Below are 19,191 nucleotides of genomic sequence, written 5' to 3'. Positions count from 1 at the left end.
ATGTGGTAAAAGGCCAATCACAGCGGCCTTTTACCACGTGATCAGCCGTGTCCAATGACACGCTGATCACCGGGAAGTTCAATTGCCGGTTCTCGGCTGCACTTTCCTCACGCTGTCAGATCGTGAGGAAAGTACTGCCGAGAACCGGCGGTTGTCAGAGCGGGGATCGGCACCGATCATCAGGGCACTGACGATCAGTGCCCTGATGATCGGTGCCCAGCAGTGCCACCCACAAGTTCTGCCCAGCAGTGCACCCACCTGTGCCCATAAGTGCCACCCACCTGTGCCCACCAGTGCCGCCCACCAGTGCAGCCCAGCAGTGCTGCCAGTCAGTGCCACCAGTCAGTGCCCAGCGGTTGTGCCAGTCAGTGCCCAGCAGTGATGCCAGTCAGTGCCACCTATCAGTGCCATCTATCAGTACCCATCATCAGTGTCACCTATCAGTCCCGCCTATCCGTGACACCTCATTAGTGCTGCCTATCAGTGCCGCATATCCGTGACACCTCATTAGTACTGCCTATCAGTGCCCTTTAGTGCTGCCTATCAGTGCCGCCTATTAGTGCCCATCAGTGCTACCTCATCAATGCACATCAGTGAAGGAGAAAAATTACCTGTTTGAAAAATTTTATAATAGAAACAAAGAAACTCTTTTTTTTTTAAATTTTTTGCAATTTTTTTGTTTATAGCGCAAAAAGTAAAGCGCCCAGCGGCGATAAATACCACCAAAAGAAAGCTCTATTTGTGAGAAAAAAATGATAAAAATTTCATATGGGTACAATGTTGCATGACCGCGCAATTGTCAATCAAAGTGCGGCAGCGCTGAAAGCTGAAAATTGTCCTGGTAAAGAAGGGGGTAGAAGTGCTCTGTAGGCGAGGGGTTAAACACTAAACACTTTTTATTGTTGTGGAACTCTGAGGGGGGGTCGCACTTTCCTGTCTCCCCCCCTCGTCTCTTACCGATCTTCCTCCACATAAGCGGCTTACCGGCTGCCGCTGCCCCGGGAGTGATGGACGTGTAACCAAGGAAGGTGAATCCGGGTGCACACGCGGTTCCTCCATCACGGCGCCAAGATTCCCTTGTTGTTTGCTCCAGTACTATACCGGCTTTTAGAGTGTGACTTTCGGACGAGAAGATGTGATTGGCTTGAAGAAAGAAAACTAATGCAGCCATCACATGGAAGGACTGCCATAACATCTGAAGTCAAAGGTTGCAAAGGTGTCTTTTCTCAGTTTGCTGGGAAGTCCTGGTTTAGGTGGCATAAAGATGAGTATAAGCCGTGATGAGGATACTTTGTGGTGTAGCGATACTTGCAGGAGTCGGGATTCTGCCATTCAGCATTCACTTTTGGTATAGAGAGCCATATCAGCCGGTCTGATATCAATGGTGCCCTGGTGCCACCTGCTGCTTTCATTTCCATCATTCACAAAGGATTGCAGTATGTGGAGGCAGAAGTGAGCATTGATGAGGATGGCACACTTTGTGACGGGAGGACGATGGAATCTCCCTGATTGATGCAGTTATACCTGATGTGGTACAGACAAGACAGCAGGCATACAGAGACAAGCTTGTGCAGCAACAGGCAGCCGCTGCAACGGCAAACAACCAGCAGCCATCTGCGAAGAATGGGGAAAATGCAGCAAACGGGGAGGAGAATGGAGGACAGGGACTGGCAAATAACCACACTGATAGGATGGAAGATGATGGAGATGTAGAAATCCCATCTAGCAAAGCAGTAGTATTACGTGGTCAGGAATCAGAAGTGTTGGTTTGTGCCTGGAACCCAGTTAGTGATCTATTGGCATCAGGGTCAGGTGATTGGACGGCACGGATATGGAATCTCAGTGAAAACAGCACTAGTGCTTCAACACAGCTGGTCCTTAGACACTGTATACGAGGGGGGGGGGGGACAAGATGGTCCTAGTAACAAGGATCCTTAGATTGGAATAGTGAAGGAACACTTCTAGCAACTGGATCCTATGATGGCTTTGCCAGAATCTGGACAGAAGATGGAAACCTTGCAAGCACCTTGGGGCAACACAAAGGACCTATTTGCCTATTTGCCTTGAAATGGGACAAGAAATGGGACAAGAAAGGAAATATTATTTAAAGTGCAGGCATAGACAAGACGACCATAATCTGGGACGCACACACAGGGGGGGCAAAACAACAGTTTCCTTTTCACACGGCACCAGCGTTAGATGTGGACTGGCAAAGTAACAACACGTTTGCATCATGCAGTACAGATATGTGCATTCATGTCTGCAAATTGGGACAAGACAGGCCAATAAACACATTCCAGGGACACACAAATGAAGTGAACGCAATAAAGTGGGATCCCACTGGTGACCTTCTTGCATCCTGTTCTGATGACATTATTATTATTATTATACAGGATTTATATAGCGCCAACAGTTTACTCAGCGCTGTACATTACAATGGGAGACAATACATGGGACAGTACAGTAACAATACAATAAAATACACGAGGGGTTTAAGGGCCCTTGTCAGGAATCCCAGAGATCACCACAGCGCACGAATCTGCACAGTTGTAGGATCCCAACAAGACATACAGGCAGGTGGGCACTAGGACCCTGGTGCGCCTGTCACCAATGATGGCCGGACAGGCACTAGGACCCAGGCGCACCTGTTGGCGCTGGGCGGGCTATTTAAACCAGCTCATGCAATGCTCACATTGCCGTATGGTCTTCATTCCTTGTTCCCTGCTCGTCTGTACCTGTGTGAGATACCTTGTTGCCGACCCTGCTTGATCCTGACCTCTGCTGACCGTCTCCTGCTCTGATCCCTGGCTCGTCTGACTATTCTTTTGCTTACTCCTGATTACCTGACCTCCTGTTGCTGAAACCTGGCTTGTGACCCGACTACTCTCTGTCTGCTGCTCTGTACCATTCTGCCTCTGCTGTTACCGACCCGGCCTGCCTGACTACGCTACACATACTCTGTCATCCATCCATCCTGCATGGATCCGCTCACCACTGCCCAGGTCTGCCAGCCTCTTCACATCAGGCTCTCTTCCGATACATACCTCCGGTGGTTCACTCTACCACAGTCGGGTGTACTCAGGAGTCCCGACCTGGTCTCAGTCTGCTCCAAGTCCATCCCCACCATCAGGGTCCTTGGTGAATAAGCAGACTGGGGCTTAGACCCCGCACCCTGGGGAATCCCATTCTGTGGGTTGCTAGAGATACCGCCGGGTGGATCGTGACAGAACCATACGGCCATGACTGAGCCTGGAAGAGGACCATCCCCGCTGGACGATATATGCCAACATCTGGCGGCGCTCATCCAAGCGGTTAAAATGCTACAGGAGGGTTACACACATCTGGAAGGTCGTATTCAGACGCTAGCCTCGCCGGCATCCACATCTCAGAAACCGGTTACTCCATCTTCGACCAGGAACCCCTCGGAACCTCTTGTCGGAGCAATGGTCTCAATGCCTCCACCGGAACCCCATGTACCGATGCCAGAACGATTCAATGGGGATCGAGGAAAATTCAGGGCATTCCTCAATGCATGCCAACTATACTTTGAGCTGCAGCCGCGGACATTTTCTGCAGAATCTGTGAAGGTGGGGTTCATTATATCCCTACTGCAAGATGAACCCCAGGGCTGGGCCCACCGACTACTCGAGATCCGCCATCCACATCTGGATTCGGTAACAACGTTTTTTAAAGCAATGGCGGTGTTATATGACGACCCGCAGCGGGCAGCATCGGCTGAAACAGCCCTGCATACACTCAGACAAGGTCGCTGAGCAGCGGAAGAGTACGCCTCGGAGTTCAGACGTTGGATGGGGGACACCCATTGGAATGATGCAGCCCTGCATGGGCTTATCCGAGTCACTTAAAGACAAACTAGCCAGAGTGGGCATACCCGATACCTTAGAAGACCTCATAACTCTGGCCGTCCAGATTGACTGCAGATTGCGGGAACGCTAGGTCCAGCCAGGGTCAGAGACCAACATGGGTACTACCTAGCATTCCGTTCCAGTCTACCTCTCCTGTTGGGAATCGGAACCCGGAAGCCACCGAGATGCCCGAACCCATGCAATTGGGATTGACGCGACCGTCATTAACGGTTGAAGAACGCCAGAGACGTCGGGCAAACAATCTCTGTACTGCGGGGGAGCAGGTCATGTGGTACGCTCCTGCCCTGCCAAACTGAGTAAGTGTGCCTCTGTTTTTTCTGCTGTATCTCCCACCTGTCTTAATAAGTCGAATTACTTAGCCGTGCCTATCTCCTTCCAGCTTCCTGGAAGGACCGTGTCAGCGACAGCAATCATTGACTCAGGATCTTGTAGCTGCTTTATAGACCTAGACTTTGCATTTTATATTTGTTGGCACATTTCATGTGTGCCCGCCATTAGAAGTGGGTGGATGCAGGGAGGTTTATAATGGTGGGCATACCACCACACACTTTTCCTTGCAGAGATATTTCAATTATAAAGTTGTTTTATTGAGTTTATGTTTTATTGTTAACCATTGTTGATTTCTTTGCAGGAATGTCAAACTGCAGCACTGACCTGTCTATTCTGACAGCAACAGGGTCTTGCTTTCAGAATAGACATAAGTAGGTGTGTGCAGTGCTGACGGATGAAAATTTTCATCCGCAGTTAAAAAAAAAGAGAATATATGCCAAAGCATGGGGGCCTGGGGTGGCCAGTGGGTGGATGGCCCCTATGCTTCAGCATATATATTTTATATTTGTTGGCACATTTCATGTGTGCCCACCATTAGAAGTGGGTGGATGCAGGGAGGTTTCTAATGGTGGGCATACCACACACTTTTTCTGGCAGAGATTTCTTCTCTTTTTTTTCATTCAGCCCACAGGCTGCATAAAGAAAAAAAGAACATAGCATATATATCCAACAAGGACCAGCGACGTACTGGTACATCACTGGACTTTGAATGGTTATACCAGGGTGATGCCTGCAGCTGCAGGCATCATCCTGGTATAATTTTTTTCAGCCGGCAATGGGCTTTCATGTAAAAGCATTCCTAGTGGTTAATTAGCTGCAGGATTGCCTTTACAAGCAGTGGGAGAAAATGCACCCCCCTCCCCCTCCCTGAGATAGCATTAAAAGTGATTAAAAAAAAAAAATTAAAGGGACAGAGTAAAAATAATTAAATAAATCAGAAAAAAAGAAAAAGAAAAAAAAAAAAGGACCCTCGCCCATCTGCACACGCGCACACCTGCGCTCGTGAGCGTTAACCCTGTGCCAGTATGGAAACAGCGATTGCACCATGCATGTGAGGTATCGCCATGAACATCAGATCAAGCGCAGTAATTATAGCTCTAGACCTCCTCTGTAAATCTAAAATGGTAGCTTGTAAAGGCTTTTAAAGCTCTGCCTATAGATATTAAAAATGTATGCAGTTTGTCGCCATTGCACAGGGCATGCGTAATTTTAAAGCATGTCATGTTTGGTATCTATTTACTCAGCATAGCATCATCTTTTATATCATACCAAATAATTGGCCAATATATTGTGTTTTTGTGCATTAAAATTAAAAAAAGTGTATATTTTTCAAAACAATTGCATTTGAAAAATCGCTGTGTAAGTAATATGTGAGATAAAAAATTGCACCACCCACCATTTTATTTACTAGGGTGTCTGCTCTAAAAAAATATATAATGTCTGGGGGTTCACTTTAATTTCCTAGCAAAATACTGATTTTTTTAATGTGAACAAAAAGTGTCAGAAAAGGCTTGGTCTTCAGGTGGTTAGAAGAGTGAGTGATGTGTGGCATAAACTTCTAATGCTGGGCATAAAACGCCCCCACCCCTCAAAATGACCCCTTTTTGGAAAGTAGACACCCCAAACTATTTGCTGAGAGGAATGTTGAATCAATAGAAGAATTTATTTTTTTACCACAAGTTTTTGGAAAATGACCAAAAAAAAAAAATTACACAAAATTGTCATTGAAATAATTTATTGCTCACACAAGCCATATGTATATGTTGAATTCCTCCCCAAAATACATTCTGCTACTTCTCCCGAGTATGAGGGTACCACATGTGAGAGACTTTTTGGCAGTCTAGCCAAGTACACGACCGCAAAATCCAATAAGCACCTTCAGGCTTTTAAAGGGCTTTATTTCCTCATTACACTTCCTGACTACCTATCACAGTTTCGGAGGCCCTGGAATGCCAGAATAGCACCAAACCCCCCCAAATGACCCCTTTTTGGAAAGTAGACACCCAAACGAATTTGATAAGAAGCATGGTAAGTATTTTGAAGATCTCATTTGTTGCCACAAGTTTTTGGAAAATGAAGAAAGAAAATAAAAACATATTTTTCTTTTCTTTTTTATATTTCAAAACCTTGTGAGAAAAAATGAGATCTGCAAAATACTTACCATGCCTCTTTTTAAATTCCTTGGAGTGTCTACTTTCCAAAAAGGGGTCATTTGGGGGGGGGGGGGTTTGGTGCTATCCTAGCATTTCAGGGCCTCCGAAACTGTGATAGGTAGTGGGGAAGTGAAATGAAGAAGTTAAGCACCTTCAGGCTTTCAAAGTGGTCATTGGATTTCAGGCTCCTGTATGTGGCTAGGCTCCCAAAAAGTGTCACAAGTGTGGTATCCTCATACTGGGTAGAAGTAGCAGAATGTATTTTGGGGTGTAATTCCACATATACCCATGGCTTGTGCAAGAAATAAATCATTTAAATGACAATTTTGTGTAAAAAAAACAAAACAAAAAAAAAAACGTTTTTGTCATTTTCCAGAAACTTGTGGAAAAAAAATAAATCTTCCATGGACACAATATGTCTCTCAGCAGATAGCTTAGGGTGTCTGCTTTCCACAAGTTTTTGGAAAATGACAAAAAAAAAAAATTACACAAAATTGTCATTGAAATAATTTATTGCTCACACAAGCCATATGTATATGTGGAATTACTCCCCAAAATACATTCTGCTACTTCTCCCGAGTATGGGGGTACCACATATGAGAGACTTTTTGGCAGTCTAGCCAAGTACACGACCCCAAAATCCAATAAGCACCTTCAGGCTTTTAAAGGGCTTTATTTCCTCATTACACTTCCTGACTACCTATCACAGTTTCGGAGGCCCTGGAATGCCAGAATAGCACCAACCCCCCCCCCCCAAATGAACCCTTTTTGGAAAGTAGACACCCAAAGGAATTTGATAAGAAGCATGGTGAGTATTTTGAAGATCTCATTTGTTGCCACAAGTTTTTGGAAAATGAAGAAAGAAAATAAAAACATATTTTTCTTTTCCTTTTTTATATTTCAAAACCTTGTGAGAAAAAATGAGATCTGCAAAATACTTACCATGCCTCTTTTTAAATTCCTTGGAGTGTCTACTTTCCAAAAAGGGGTTTGGTGCTATCCTAGCATTTCAGGGCCTCCGAAACTGTGATAGGTAGTGAGGAAGTGAAATGAAGAAGTTACGCACCTTCAGGCTTTCAAAGTGGTCATTGGATTTCAGGCTCCTGTATGTGGCTAGGCTCCCAAAAAGTGTCACACGTGTGGTATCCTCATACTGGGTAGAAGTAGCAGAATGTATTTTGGGGTGTAATTCCACATATACCCATGGCTTGTGCAAGAAATAAATCATTTAAATGACAATTTTGTGTAAAAAAAAAAAAAACAAAACAAAAACGTTTTTGTCATTTTCCAGAAACTTGTGGAAAAAAAATAAATCTTCCATGGACACAATGGCCCTGATTCACTAAGATGTGAGTGTAATAGCAGAGACTGACCATTCAGGCAGACTCCGGTCAATCAATCAGTCGTCTGACCAGCGTCTAGCAAGCTCATTGACGAGCGTCTATTGACTACTTTGCTATCACTGGCACATTTTTAGGTGCAATACCGGATATGTTCGCTAGATGGCGCACAAGCGTTTTCATGATGGCAAAAGAATTCTTAGAATGTTATAAATACACATGTACACCTGTATTAGAATTTTCTATTTTCTTCTATTTATTTTCTTGCTGTGTCTCCAAAATGATCAGGAAACTAATGCATTTACTAATGAATGTCATACATTCTGTACTCAAATGTTAAACATTTACACACTTATATCTCAAATAATTTATATACTTCTAATTTCCCAATATAATTATATATCTTCATTCTCTTTAATCACGTAACTATTCTATGGTAAAGACAAGTGCAGCGCTATAAATGCATGTGATCAATAATGAACGCATGTAAAAACCAAAAAGTGCAAAGAATTGCAACAATGATGTAATATTGTAAATGGTGCTAAAATAAGTTCATAGAATCATTCCTGAATAATGGAATGTCCTTGGTGTGAGAGTACCAACTCAGAGAGTGCCTATGAATGGCACGTGTGGTCTCTCCGTGACGGACAGTAGTGCATGAACTTGTGAAAGGTAAACCACCCTTGGGACTGGTCTACACTCACCAGAACAGAAGTATTAATGTGCATGGGTTATACACTCCACACATCTGGGGGTGCAGCAGTATGCTGGCAGTTATGGGTTAGTCATCCAGCTCCATCCATCCATCCATCAGGGTGGGTGCCCAAATGGTCCTGGGGAGGAATTAGCTCAGCCACAGGAGCCAGAAAGGTGCTCAATAGTGTAGTACACTGTCACAGGGGTGGATGACCTTTCACGAGTTCATGCACTACTGTTCGTGGTTATATTTATCTTGTGTAATACCATTTTACTAGTCTATATCATGTGACCAGCGCTCGCTCTATCATTTTCAAACAATGGAACTATTCTACATTATAGCTCAAACTGTGTCTCCCACAGTGGTTTAGTGGTTAGAGCTCAGAACTTACAGCACTTGGGTCATGGGTTCTAATCCCGGTCATGGCTACATCCTAAAAAATGGAGATCAATTTTCTGGGTTGTGTCAGTGCCAGGAATATTGATTAAACAATTATGATTTTGCCTAATGACTAGAAAGTGGATGAATGTACTCTTCTGCCAATTAGGAAATGTGCAAGTTTCATGCCGTGTATATTTCATTGTAACATTTTTCTCTTTTAAATCTGTCTCCTTATACAACTTGACCCCCTCCCCCACCCCGCCATCACCTGTCCCATATGCAAATCTATGGATCACCGCCCCACTCTTTAACTATCTATTTACTGATCAAGTGAATGTGTCTCATTTTCTATCAGCTACAGCTCAGATCTCACATTATTATACAATTGCTGATTGTATCTCACCACTAGTCTGATTGAATTCACAATTCCTGGTCAGTCCTGTTCCCTGACCTCTAATAAACTTTAGGGCCAGTTCACACTACATGTGTTTCAGTTGCTTTTTCGGCATCACAAACGCACAGAAAGAAGGTTATATGGTTGTCAATGTCATAGTTCACATCAGCACTTGCATTTTCAGTGCATTGCAGGTGCTGTAAACAAAGTTGACCACGCTGCATTGTTTCTGCACAGAACTGTACTGGAACACATTGAAACGTCCTTGAATGTACTAAAACGCACATGTCCCTAACTACATTGAATACAAAGAAAATAGAAAAAAATAAGTGGAAGGGATATAAAAATGCAATGTAAACATGTCCAAAACGCATTCAAAATGTACTGGAACACACTAAACATGCATGCCAAAAGGGCATGAAAAAAACCCATCAGGAACACATCTAGACTGTTTCTATAGTGTGAACCAGCCCTTAGGACTTGTTCACACCATTGGTGGTGCAGAAACGCATGCAAGAACACACATTTTCCAGCACAGCAAAGAAATGCAATGCCCTATGTAGATGTGCGCAGGTACCATGATGAAAACGTTGTTGCACCTACACACGTCTATTAAAAACAGCCCCATTCACAGCCACAAATACGCATGGCACCACACTACTGTGCGGTTAGGTGCGACACACTTGGAAAATAACATAAAAATAAGCCAACATGGCTAAAACATATCTTGAAAATATGGGGACTCTGATATCCGGCGACAGTCCGTTCACGAACGAGAAGCAATTCTGCACCCCTAAAACCAACATAGAGGAAAGGGATGGTCAAATTGCTGTGCTGCTTCCAAACCACCTCTGGCATGCCAGGGTCATTATGCAGGTCCTCGATGCCAGTTCTTGCCTGCGGCCACAAAATATCCACTGGCCACGAGTGAAGGTGAGTGGAGGACGTGAAGGTGGATTTCTACCAGCTTCAACCGCAAGCAGTACCACTCCTGAAAAATGAGAGCAAATAATCATTGACACGTCATCATGACAGTCAATTCTCAGTGCAGGCTATCTAGAGTGTCTTTCCTTTTTAACCATTTCAAGAGTTCAAGGAAACATTCTTGGAGCATCTACTGTGTTTGGAAAGGCCAAAGGTCCCCCCCTCCCCCAGGCACACTAATGCTTATGCAGACCATAGACGGGGAGAAAAACGGCCGATTTTTCTTTTAAAAAATGAAAAATTGGTTGTTCAAGCGACCGACGTTACCAGCAATGGTAAAAAAAAAAAATCGGCCGATTTTCATCCCGTCTACAGCCAGCAAAAAGTGTCTCTGCAGAGAGCTCCGCTATTTCTTTGACAGTTCTTTGACATTTACAGCGGTTGCAACAATGTATCTATTTGTATCCATTTAGGATACAGATGTTTTTATTCGGAAACAAATAGATACAATGTTGCAACCGCTGTAAATGTCAAGGAACTGTCAAAGAAATAGCGGAGCTCTCTGCAGGGACACTTTTTGCCATACTGGAATTCCTCTCATTTTTCATCCTCCTTCTTCTTCTTCATCATCATCCTCTTCTTCTTTTTCATCATCATCCTCTTCTTCTTTTTCATCATCATCCTCTTCTTCTTCATCCTCTTCTTCTTCATCATCTTCATCCTCTTCTTCTTCATCCTCTTCTTCTTCATCATCTTGATCATCATCATCCTCTTCTTCTTCTTCTTCATCATCATCCTCTTATTCTTCTTCATCATCATCCTCCTCTTCATCATCTTCTTCTTCTTCTTCTTCTTCTTCATCATCATCATCCTCTTCTTCTTCATCATCATCCTCTTCTTCTTCTTCATCATCATCATCATCATCCTCTTCTTCTTCATCATCATCATCATCCTCTTCATCATCATCATCATCCTCTTCTTCATCATCCTCTTCTTCTTCATCATCATCAACATCCTCTTCTTCTTCATCATCATCATCCTCTTCTTCTTCATCATCATCCTCTTCTTCTTCATCATCATCCTCTTCTTCTTCATCATCATCATCATCCTCTTCTTCTTCTTCATCATCATCCTCTTCTTCATCCTCTTCTTCTTTTTCTTCTTTTTGTCTTCCTCTTGCAGGTCACTGCTCATGTGCAGATTTTTTATCAGTAAAAAATCGGCCAATTTGCCCATCATTGCCGCGAAAATCGGCCGATCGGCAAATTCGGCCGTTTTTTTTCCAACTTTACCGAAAAAAAAAATCTGCCAAAATACCGAAAAACGGCCGAACAAATAGCCCACTAACGATCTGAAAATCGGCCGATTTTATTTTCGGACGAAAAATCGGCCAATTTTCGACCCATCTGTGGCCTGCATAAGATATGGTGTGGCCCTAGGGTCAATGTGTGTTTAGAATACTTCCAAAATGCACATACAAAAACACTCCATCCAAATGCATGTTGCATTTCTATAGCATGTTAAACAGAAAAAAAATGCACTTACATAATGTTAACATGCGCAAGTAAAAATAGACAAAATCCACATCCTTTTATTCTGGCTTCACATACATGCATTGTGGTCTAACACCGCACTCCTGGGCAAATCACATGCAATTTGTGTGCGTTGCAATTAGAGCCAAACATTTTGCACACCTCAAATTGCACCGCATCCGGGCCAAAAATGTGCAGGACCCTTTTTCAGGGTATGCACATGTATTGTACTGTCCAAGGCATTGCACACTAACGCATTGCACACTAAAAATGTCAAATACGTTAGTGTGTACAGTGCATGAGTGTAAAATGCTTTAGTGTGTACAGTGCATGAGTGTAAAATGCTTTAGTGTGTACAGTGCATGAGTGTAAAATGCTTTAGTGCACACTGCAGTGTACAACGCATTGCACACTGTAATACACTGTAATACCGTGTACACCCACACATTGTAGACTGTAATGCACTGTACACTATCATGCAGGATGGAGCAACGCATTGCACACTGTGATAGCGTGTACACCCACACATTGTAGACTGTAATGCACTGTACACTGTCATGCAGGATGGAGCTACGCATTGCACACTGTGATACGCTGTCCACTGTCATGCAGAATCCAGCAACGCATTGCACACTGTAATACCATGTACACCAACACATTGTAGAATGTAATGCATTATACGCCGTATACATGTCCAGATATTCAAAGATTAGCCATGAAGGCCTAGCTGGTTACCTATTGGGCGACCGCAGATAGCCGAATAACGCTACACTGGATCCAGGCAGCTCTGGGAGGGTGTCATATGACATCCTGGCAGAACGCGCTCTCCGTGATTGCTGTGTCCTAAGGACACAGCTGATCACGTGATGTGGTAAAGGCCAATCACAGCGGCTTTTTACCATGTGATCAGCCATGTCCAATGACACGCTGATCACCGGGAAATGCATTTGCCGGGTCTTGGCTGCACTTTCATCACGCTATCAGAATGTGTGGAAAGTACTGCCGAGAACCAGCAGTTATCAAAGCAGGGGTCGGCCCCGATGATCAGTGCCCACCAGTGCCACCCAACAGTTACGCCCACCTGTGGCCAGCAGTGCCACCCACCAGTGCTGCCTCATCAACGCACATCAGTGTTGCTAAATTACCAGTTTACCAAATGTTATAATATAAACAGACTTTTATTCATTATGAGCTATTTTGTGGTTTATCGAGCAAAAAGTAAAACACACAGCAGCAAGTCAATACCACCCAAAGAAAGCTCTATTTGTCTGAAAAAACTGATATAAATTTAAGATGGGTACAATGTGGCATGACCGCACAATTGTCATTCAAAGGGTAACAGTGCAGAAAGATGAAAATTGGCCAGGACAGGAAGGGGGTAGGAGTACCCAGTAGGCAAGTGGTTAATATCATTGACCCATCAATACCCAGGAGCTAATGTACAGATAAGTAGCATGTGCACCAAGTGAGATTCTGCTAGGCTCCACCCACAAAATTGCAATTACCTGTCCCTCACATGTTATAAACATGTTTGCAATGGCCACACTTACTGTACATATAAGGATCATCTCCTCAGTTGAGAGCTGTGCTCTCGCCATGTCCAAATGCCAATAAGGTTATCAAAATTTTCAACCAACACAAAACCTCCAACCACTTGTCATCCACTTACACTCCCCACAACCACTTCCGGGTGCGCGCACACGTGATGACGGACTTCCAGGATAGCCGTTCATGCGCCATGAGGGACACCTGTTTGGTGCTTATTTGTTTGCAATCGCGCATTTTTATGTGCGGCTATGATAGCTTTCGCAAATGTGTGTTTCTTATTGATTTTTTTTTTTAACCTTGGCTAATATTTGTTGCCAAAGGCCAAAAATCAACAAAGTGTGGACTATTTTATTACTGTAAATCGAATTGTAGAAAACCTGTAGCTGGCTGCACAGTGAATGTGACATTCATTAGTACATAATATTGTGGTGCAAGTGGGTTTTTTTTTTTGGTTTTGAAAAAGCCAGTTTGCACCCACTTGCATATTCACGCTCTTACAAGCTACATTTGAGCAGATTATATAAGTATACAAAGTAACTATTAAGGTTGTTCATATATTGAACATAAAATAAACACAAAAACATCGGTCAAATATTTATTGATCAAATATATCGTCATTTATTTGGTCAGCAGGAACAAGTAGGTACAGTCAATATCTTGGTGAGTCACAAAAATAGGATTGATGTGGCAAAAATAAAACACTCCTGCTCATAAGAGCTTACAATCTAAAGATACTTCTAGTGAACTGTGTGTGCTCAGGTTATAGCAGGAAACAAAGGGGAAGATCAATCAAGTAACATTTTCATGCACATAGGATTTACTTACACAATCACTTAGTATGAAGATCCATTCACAAAAAAAAGTCTTCAGATCAAAATATCAAGAAAACAAAGCATGTGAAAAAAAACCCTCCCACCTCTACAAATCCCCTCCCACCTCTACAAATCCCCTACACATACATTTGTCAGCAGGTTTGTCAGAAAAATGCATTGGAGTCTAAATAAGCAAGCAAAATTAAAACAAGGGCAGATTTTAAACAAAACGATTGACATGTGTGAGGCTTTCAATGCAAAGAGAAAAAACACAATCATTGTGCAATAACACACAAACACTTTACAAGGCCAAAAATATGCAAACATTTCCAGCCCACTTCCAAACACAGCCTGAGTGGTGTCTGGGGCAATTCAGCACAAAATCTCTTCTTCCCCCAAACCACTACAAGCAAGGACTTAGTCACAAACCACCCGGCCTAGTAACAGGCCAAATCACTCCCTACTGCACATCTTTATATAAGCTAGGTTGTATTTGGAGCGCCAAACAAGGCCCCACACCCAATGAAGCCTCACCCACCACTGACCTTAGTTTGGTCAGTGAAAGTGTTTTCACCTGACGAATCCTCTTCCTACCTGCATTAACCCTTGGTATACAGGCCCCACAAATCAGAAAGATATATACAGTGAAATGTACGTGTGCAGCATACAACAGAACATTGAGCAGGGATGTGAAAGGGAACCCCAATTGGAACCTTTATTGCTACTATGGTCACAATTCCCTCCAGATTCTCGCATGAGTTAAGACAGTCACATGACCACATCTTGTATGCAATACTGAAAATGACAAATCGATTTGACTAGTATGGTGAATTTCCCATCAATTGGCAAAACACTCCAGAAATCAAACATCACCAAACATTACACTCTGGGCAAAGCTGATTTACAAATCCTGCGACTTACAGTAAAGTTGACCATTTTAATGCAATTTTCAAGACATCTGACACAGATCTCTATGCAAATTGCCACTAAAGTAGTACATGTACTACTATAGAAATCAGTGTTTGAAACGCACCCATGTGGTCACTCTAATAGCAGACAATAGGGTGCGACTTTGCAGACGATTTACAGCTTGCATGTTGTGCAAATCACATGCCAAGTCCCACTCAATGTGCACGCTATTGGAGCGTTCATATTGTTGTGGTTCAAACTTGGTTGGAGCCGCAAGTAATAATAGAGTAATGAATACACTACTTTTCATGCAATTTGCTGAGAGATCGGTGTCGATTGTCTTGCAAATTGCACTTGAAATCACCATGTACCCTAACTTTGAAATCATGCAACTTCTATGCAAGTCACATGATGTGACTGTGGTGTCAATAACACCACTTAAAAATCTGCTTTAATGTGACTGGGTAGCCCCCAGTAACATTGTTTGCGATTGCCATGCAATTGGCATTACAGGCGACTTGCAAATCGTAGACCAAGTCGCACCCTATTGGCCACTGTAGGCTCTGTTCACATCCAATTGGATTGTGAACTCGTGCAACTTCACTGTAAGTTGGGCAATTGCCGCATCGGATTAGATGTGACAGTGGTGTTAGCCCCCAGTAACATTGTGTGCAATTTGCCATGCAAAGGGCAAGTTGCTGGCCATGCCAATCGCATGACAAGTCGCATCCAGGGTGTGCAATTTCAGGTGCGATTTGTGAATTGACATGGTACCTGATATTGGATATAATGAATGTGAATGTGAGTGTATTAACGTACGCCATTTGTTGCAGTGAGAGTTCAAAGGTATTTGAAGATTTTGGCCATTTATTAGCAAATTAACATCTAGACTCAAATAGAAATCGCAATGCTACACACAATTGAAAACACAACTAGTTAGTAATTCTCTAGAAAACACAGTAAAATTGGCAACTTAAACAGTAATTTTCATTTGCATATAGTGTGAGCGAAGCAGGAGAATTAACAAAGGAAATAAATCTTTGAAGGCGTGCGGTCTGCTTTGCATTTGGTGGAAAAATCCATACCAGTATTTGTGACAAGTTTGATGTGTGGATTCACCAACCAAGTCTTTTCTCTCTCGCTCACTCTTCTTTGTCTCACTGGCTCGCTCTTCTGTATGTCTCTCTTTATCACTCTTCAGTATGTTTTTCTCGCTCACTCTTCTTCATCTCACTGGCTCGCTCTTCTCTCTCTCTGTCAGCTCTTTGCTTGCCAAATCCTTCACAAAAGTGGGTTGAGTGTAAACCATCATTATCAAATCTATTAGTGCTCCAGGCTCTTATCTTACCCCATTGTATGACATTCACATAAGGTGCAGCTTTGAAGGTGTTTCAACAGACAAGGCCTCATTCTAATTCACATTTTAGGGATCACTTAGACAGAAAGCAAAGATGTTGCCAGAACATCTATTTGAAGACAGCCACACACGGAGATCATACTACTTCCTCACCGGGGTTGGGATTCAAACCGACAACCCTAGAGTTGTGAGGCAGCAGTGCTAACCACTAATCCACGGAGCTACATTGCTAATCCAGCCTGTATTTCTGTGCTGTGAATCAATCCTAGGTCCCTGGGCAAGTTCAGTGTAACTACCAGATATCTCCAATGTGACACAAATGTTGTGCTATGTTGCCAATTCACATGTATGATGGTTCTATGTATCCCAATACAAAGGATTGCAATACTAATACAGGCGTACCTCGGTTTACCAACGCCTCAGGGAACGTCATATTTGGGGTACAAATGCCAAACCATTTCAGTTAATTGGTCTGTTTACAAATGTTTGAATAATTTGGTATGGGCATGTGGCCTGGTATGGTTCAGGAGGGGGGGAGGCGCTCGCTTGTCCCCCCCCCCTTTCCTGACCTGCTGGGCTGCATGCTCAGATAAGTATCTGTTATGGATTTTGGGGGGTACCCCATGCTGTTTTTTATTTAATTTCAGCGTGGAGTTACCCCTTAACATCCATACGAGACCCGAAGGGCTTAGTATGGATGGGAGGGGGGACCCCACGCCGGGTTTTTTACAAATTGTTTATAATTCCCTGCAATACTTTTACATCAACTGTCAGTGGGGAACTCCGCCGACAGCTGAAACATGAGCGCTGCATTGGTTTTCGCTACTAAAATGCTGCATGAGTTGATAACATAACTCATGCGGGATTGTAGGAGCGACAGCCATGTTTTAATGTTTCAACTGTCAGCGGGGTTCCCCACTGACAGCTGAATGTAAAAAAAAAAAAAAAAAGCGTGGGGTCCCCCCTCCCATCCATACCAAGCCCTTCGGATCTGGTATGGATATTAAGGGGGAACTCCACGCTGAAATAAAAAAAAACAGCTTGGGGATCCCCCCAAAATCCATACCAGACCCTTATCCGAGCATGCAGCCCGGCAGGTCAGGAAAGGGGGGGGACGAGCGAGCGCCCCCCCTCCTGAACTATACCAGGCCACCTGCCCTCAACATGGGGGGGTGCTTTGGGGAAGGGGGGCTCCCCCCCAAAGCACCTTGTCCCCATGTTAATGGGGACAAGGGCCTCTTCCGTTATTGGGATAATTGGTCAGCCATTTTTTGGGATTTTAGCATATTTTGTTTACCAGTAAAGTTGAAAATTTTTTGTTCCAAATTTACTGATAAAAAAAATGTGCCAAAATCCCGAAAAACAGCTGACCAATTAACCCACTAACGGCCCGAAAATCGTTCGATTTTCTTTTCGGCAGAAAAATCGGCCGATTTTAGACCCATCTATGGCCTGCTTTACATGGGTCTAAAATCGTCCGCAAAAAAAATCGGCTGATTTTCAGCCTGTTAGTGGGTTAATTGGTCAGCCATTTTTGGGGATTTTGCAACTTTTTTTAATTGGTAAATTTGGATAAAAATTGGCCGATTTTGCAGATCGGCCGATTTTAGCTGCAATGATCGGCAAATTGGCTGATCTTTTAACAGATAAATAATCTGCACATGAGCCATGACCTGCAAGAAAAAGAATAAAAAAAAAGAATAAGAAAAAGAAAAATGCAGGCCTTAGATGGGGCGAAAACTGACCGTTTAAAAAAAAAAAAAATCGGTTGTTCAATGGGCCGACGTTACCACCAATGGCAAAAAAATTGTTCGATTTTCGCCCCATCTACGGCCTGCAAATATAATAGCGAAGTAATTACTTCTGTCCCTGCAGAGAGCTGCGCTATTATATTTGACATTAAAAAGTATAAAGGTTGCAACATTGTATCTATTTGTATCCGAATAAAAACATCTATATCCGGAATGGATACAAATGGATACAATGTTGCAGTCTCTATACTTTTTAATGTCAAATATAATAGCGGAGCTCTCTGCAGGGACAGAAGGAATGTTTCAGCTGTCATCGGGGTTTCCCACTGACAGCTGAATTTTAAATTATTTCCGTGAATTAAATAAATAATAAAAAAAACAGCGTGGGTCCCCCCTCTCATCCATACCAAGCCCTTCAGGTCTGGTATGGGTATTAAGGGGGAACTCCACGCTGAAATTTAAAAAAAAAACAGCGTGGGTCCCCCTCAATATCCATACCAGACCCTTATCCGAGCATGCAGCCCGGCAGGTCAGGAAAGGGGGGGGGACGAGCGAGCGCCCCCCCCCCTCCTGAACCATACCAGGCCACATGCCCTCAACATGGGGGGGTGCTTTGAGGCAGGGGGGGCTCCCCCCCCCAAAGCACCTTGTCCCCATGTTGATGAGGACAAGGGCCTCTTCCCCACAACCCTGGCCGGTGGTTGTGGGGGTCTGCGGGCGGGGGGCTTATCAGAATCTGGAAGCCCCCTTTAACAAGGGGGCCCCCAGATCCCGCCCCCCCCCCTACGTGAACGAGTCTGCGGTACATGGTCCCGCAGACTCCTTCACAAAAAAACTAAGTGTGGTGTAAAAAAAACACAGTACAGGGTCTTTGACAAGTCCTTTATTAAAACAATGTCCCCCGAAGTAGATCCAACGTCAATCACGGCGGCGGCGGCGGCAGGGACCCGAAAAAAGAAAAAAAAAAAAGGTTCCGCTCCCGTCGGAGGCTCCCAGCCTTGTGAAGAAGAGGCTAGCTGACAGTTCTTATATAGGTATGGGGCGGGGCCAGCCGGGCACATCATCCCCGCCCCTTACCTATTTGAGAAATGTCAGCCTGTCTCTCCGCTGAGGCTAACTAGCTGAATGCAGGAGACAGTCTGACATTTCTTATATAGCTATGGGGCGGGGCCAGCC

The 19,191-nt window shown here is 43.7% G+C and overlaps 1 pseudogene; it reads left to right on the top strand.

Moving 5' to 3' along the window:
• The first annotated feature begins 1,264 nt into the window (after positions 1-1,264).
• The window catches only part of LOC149450313 (F-box-like/WD repeat-containing protein TBL1XR1 pseudogene), a 51,026-nt pseudogene continuing 33,099 nt past the window's right edge, over positions 1,265-19,191 (top strand).

This window comes from Staurois parvus, unplaced genomic scaffold (assembly GCF_062004578.1).
Source record: "Staurois parvus isolate SC_StPar_1 unplaced genomic scaffold, SC_StPar_1.0 ptg000575l, whole genome shotgun sequence".
NCBI classification, from domain to species: domain Eukaryota; kingdom Metazoa; phylum Chordata; class Amphibia; order Anura; family Ranidae; genus Staurois; species Staurois parvus.
Note: the sequence above shows the minus strand (reverse complement) of the source record. Positions and strands in the feature narration are given on the sequence as shown.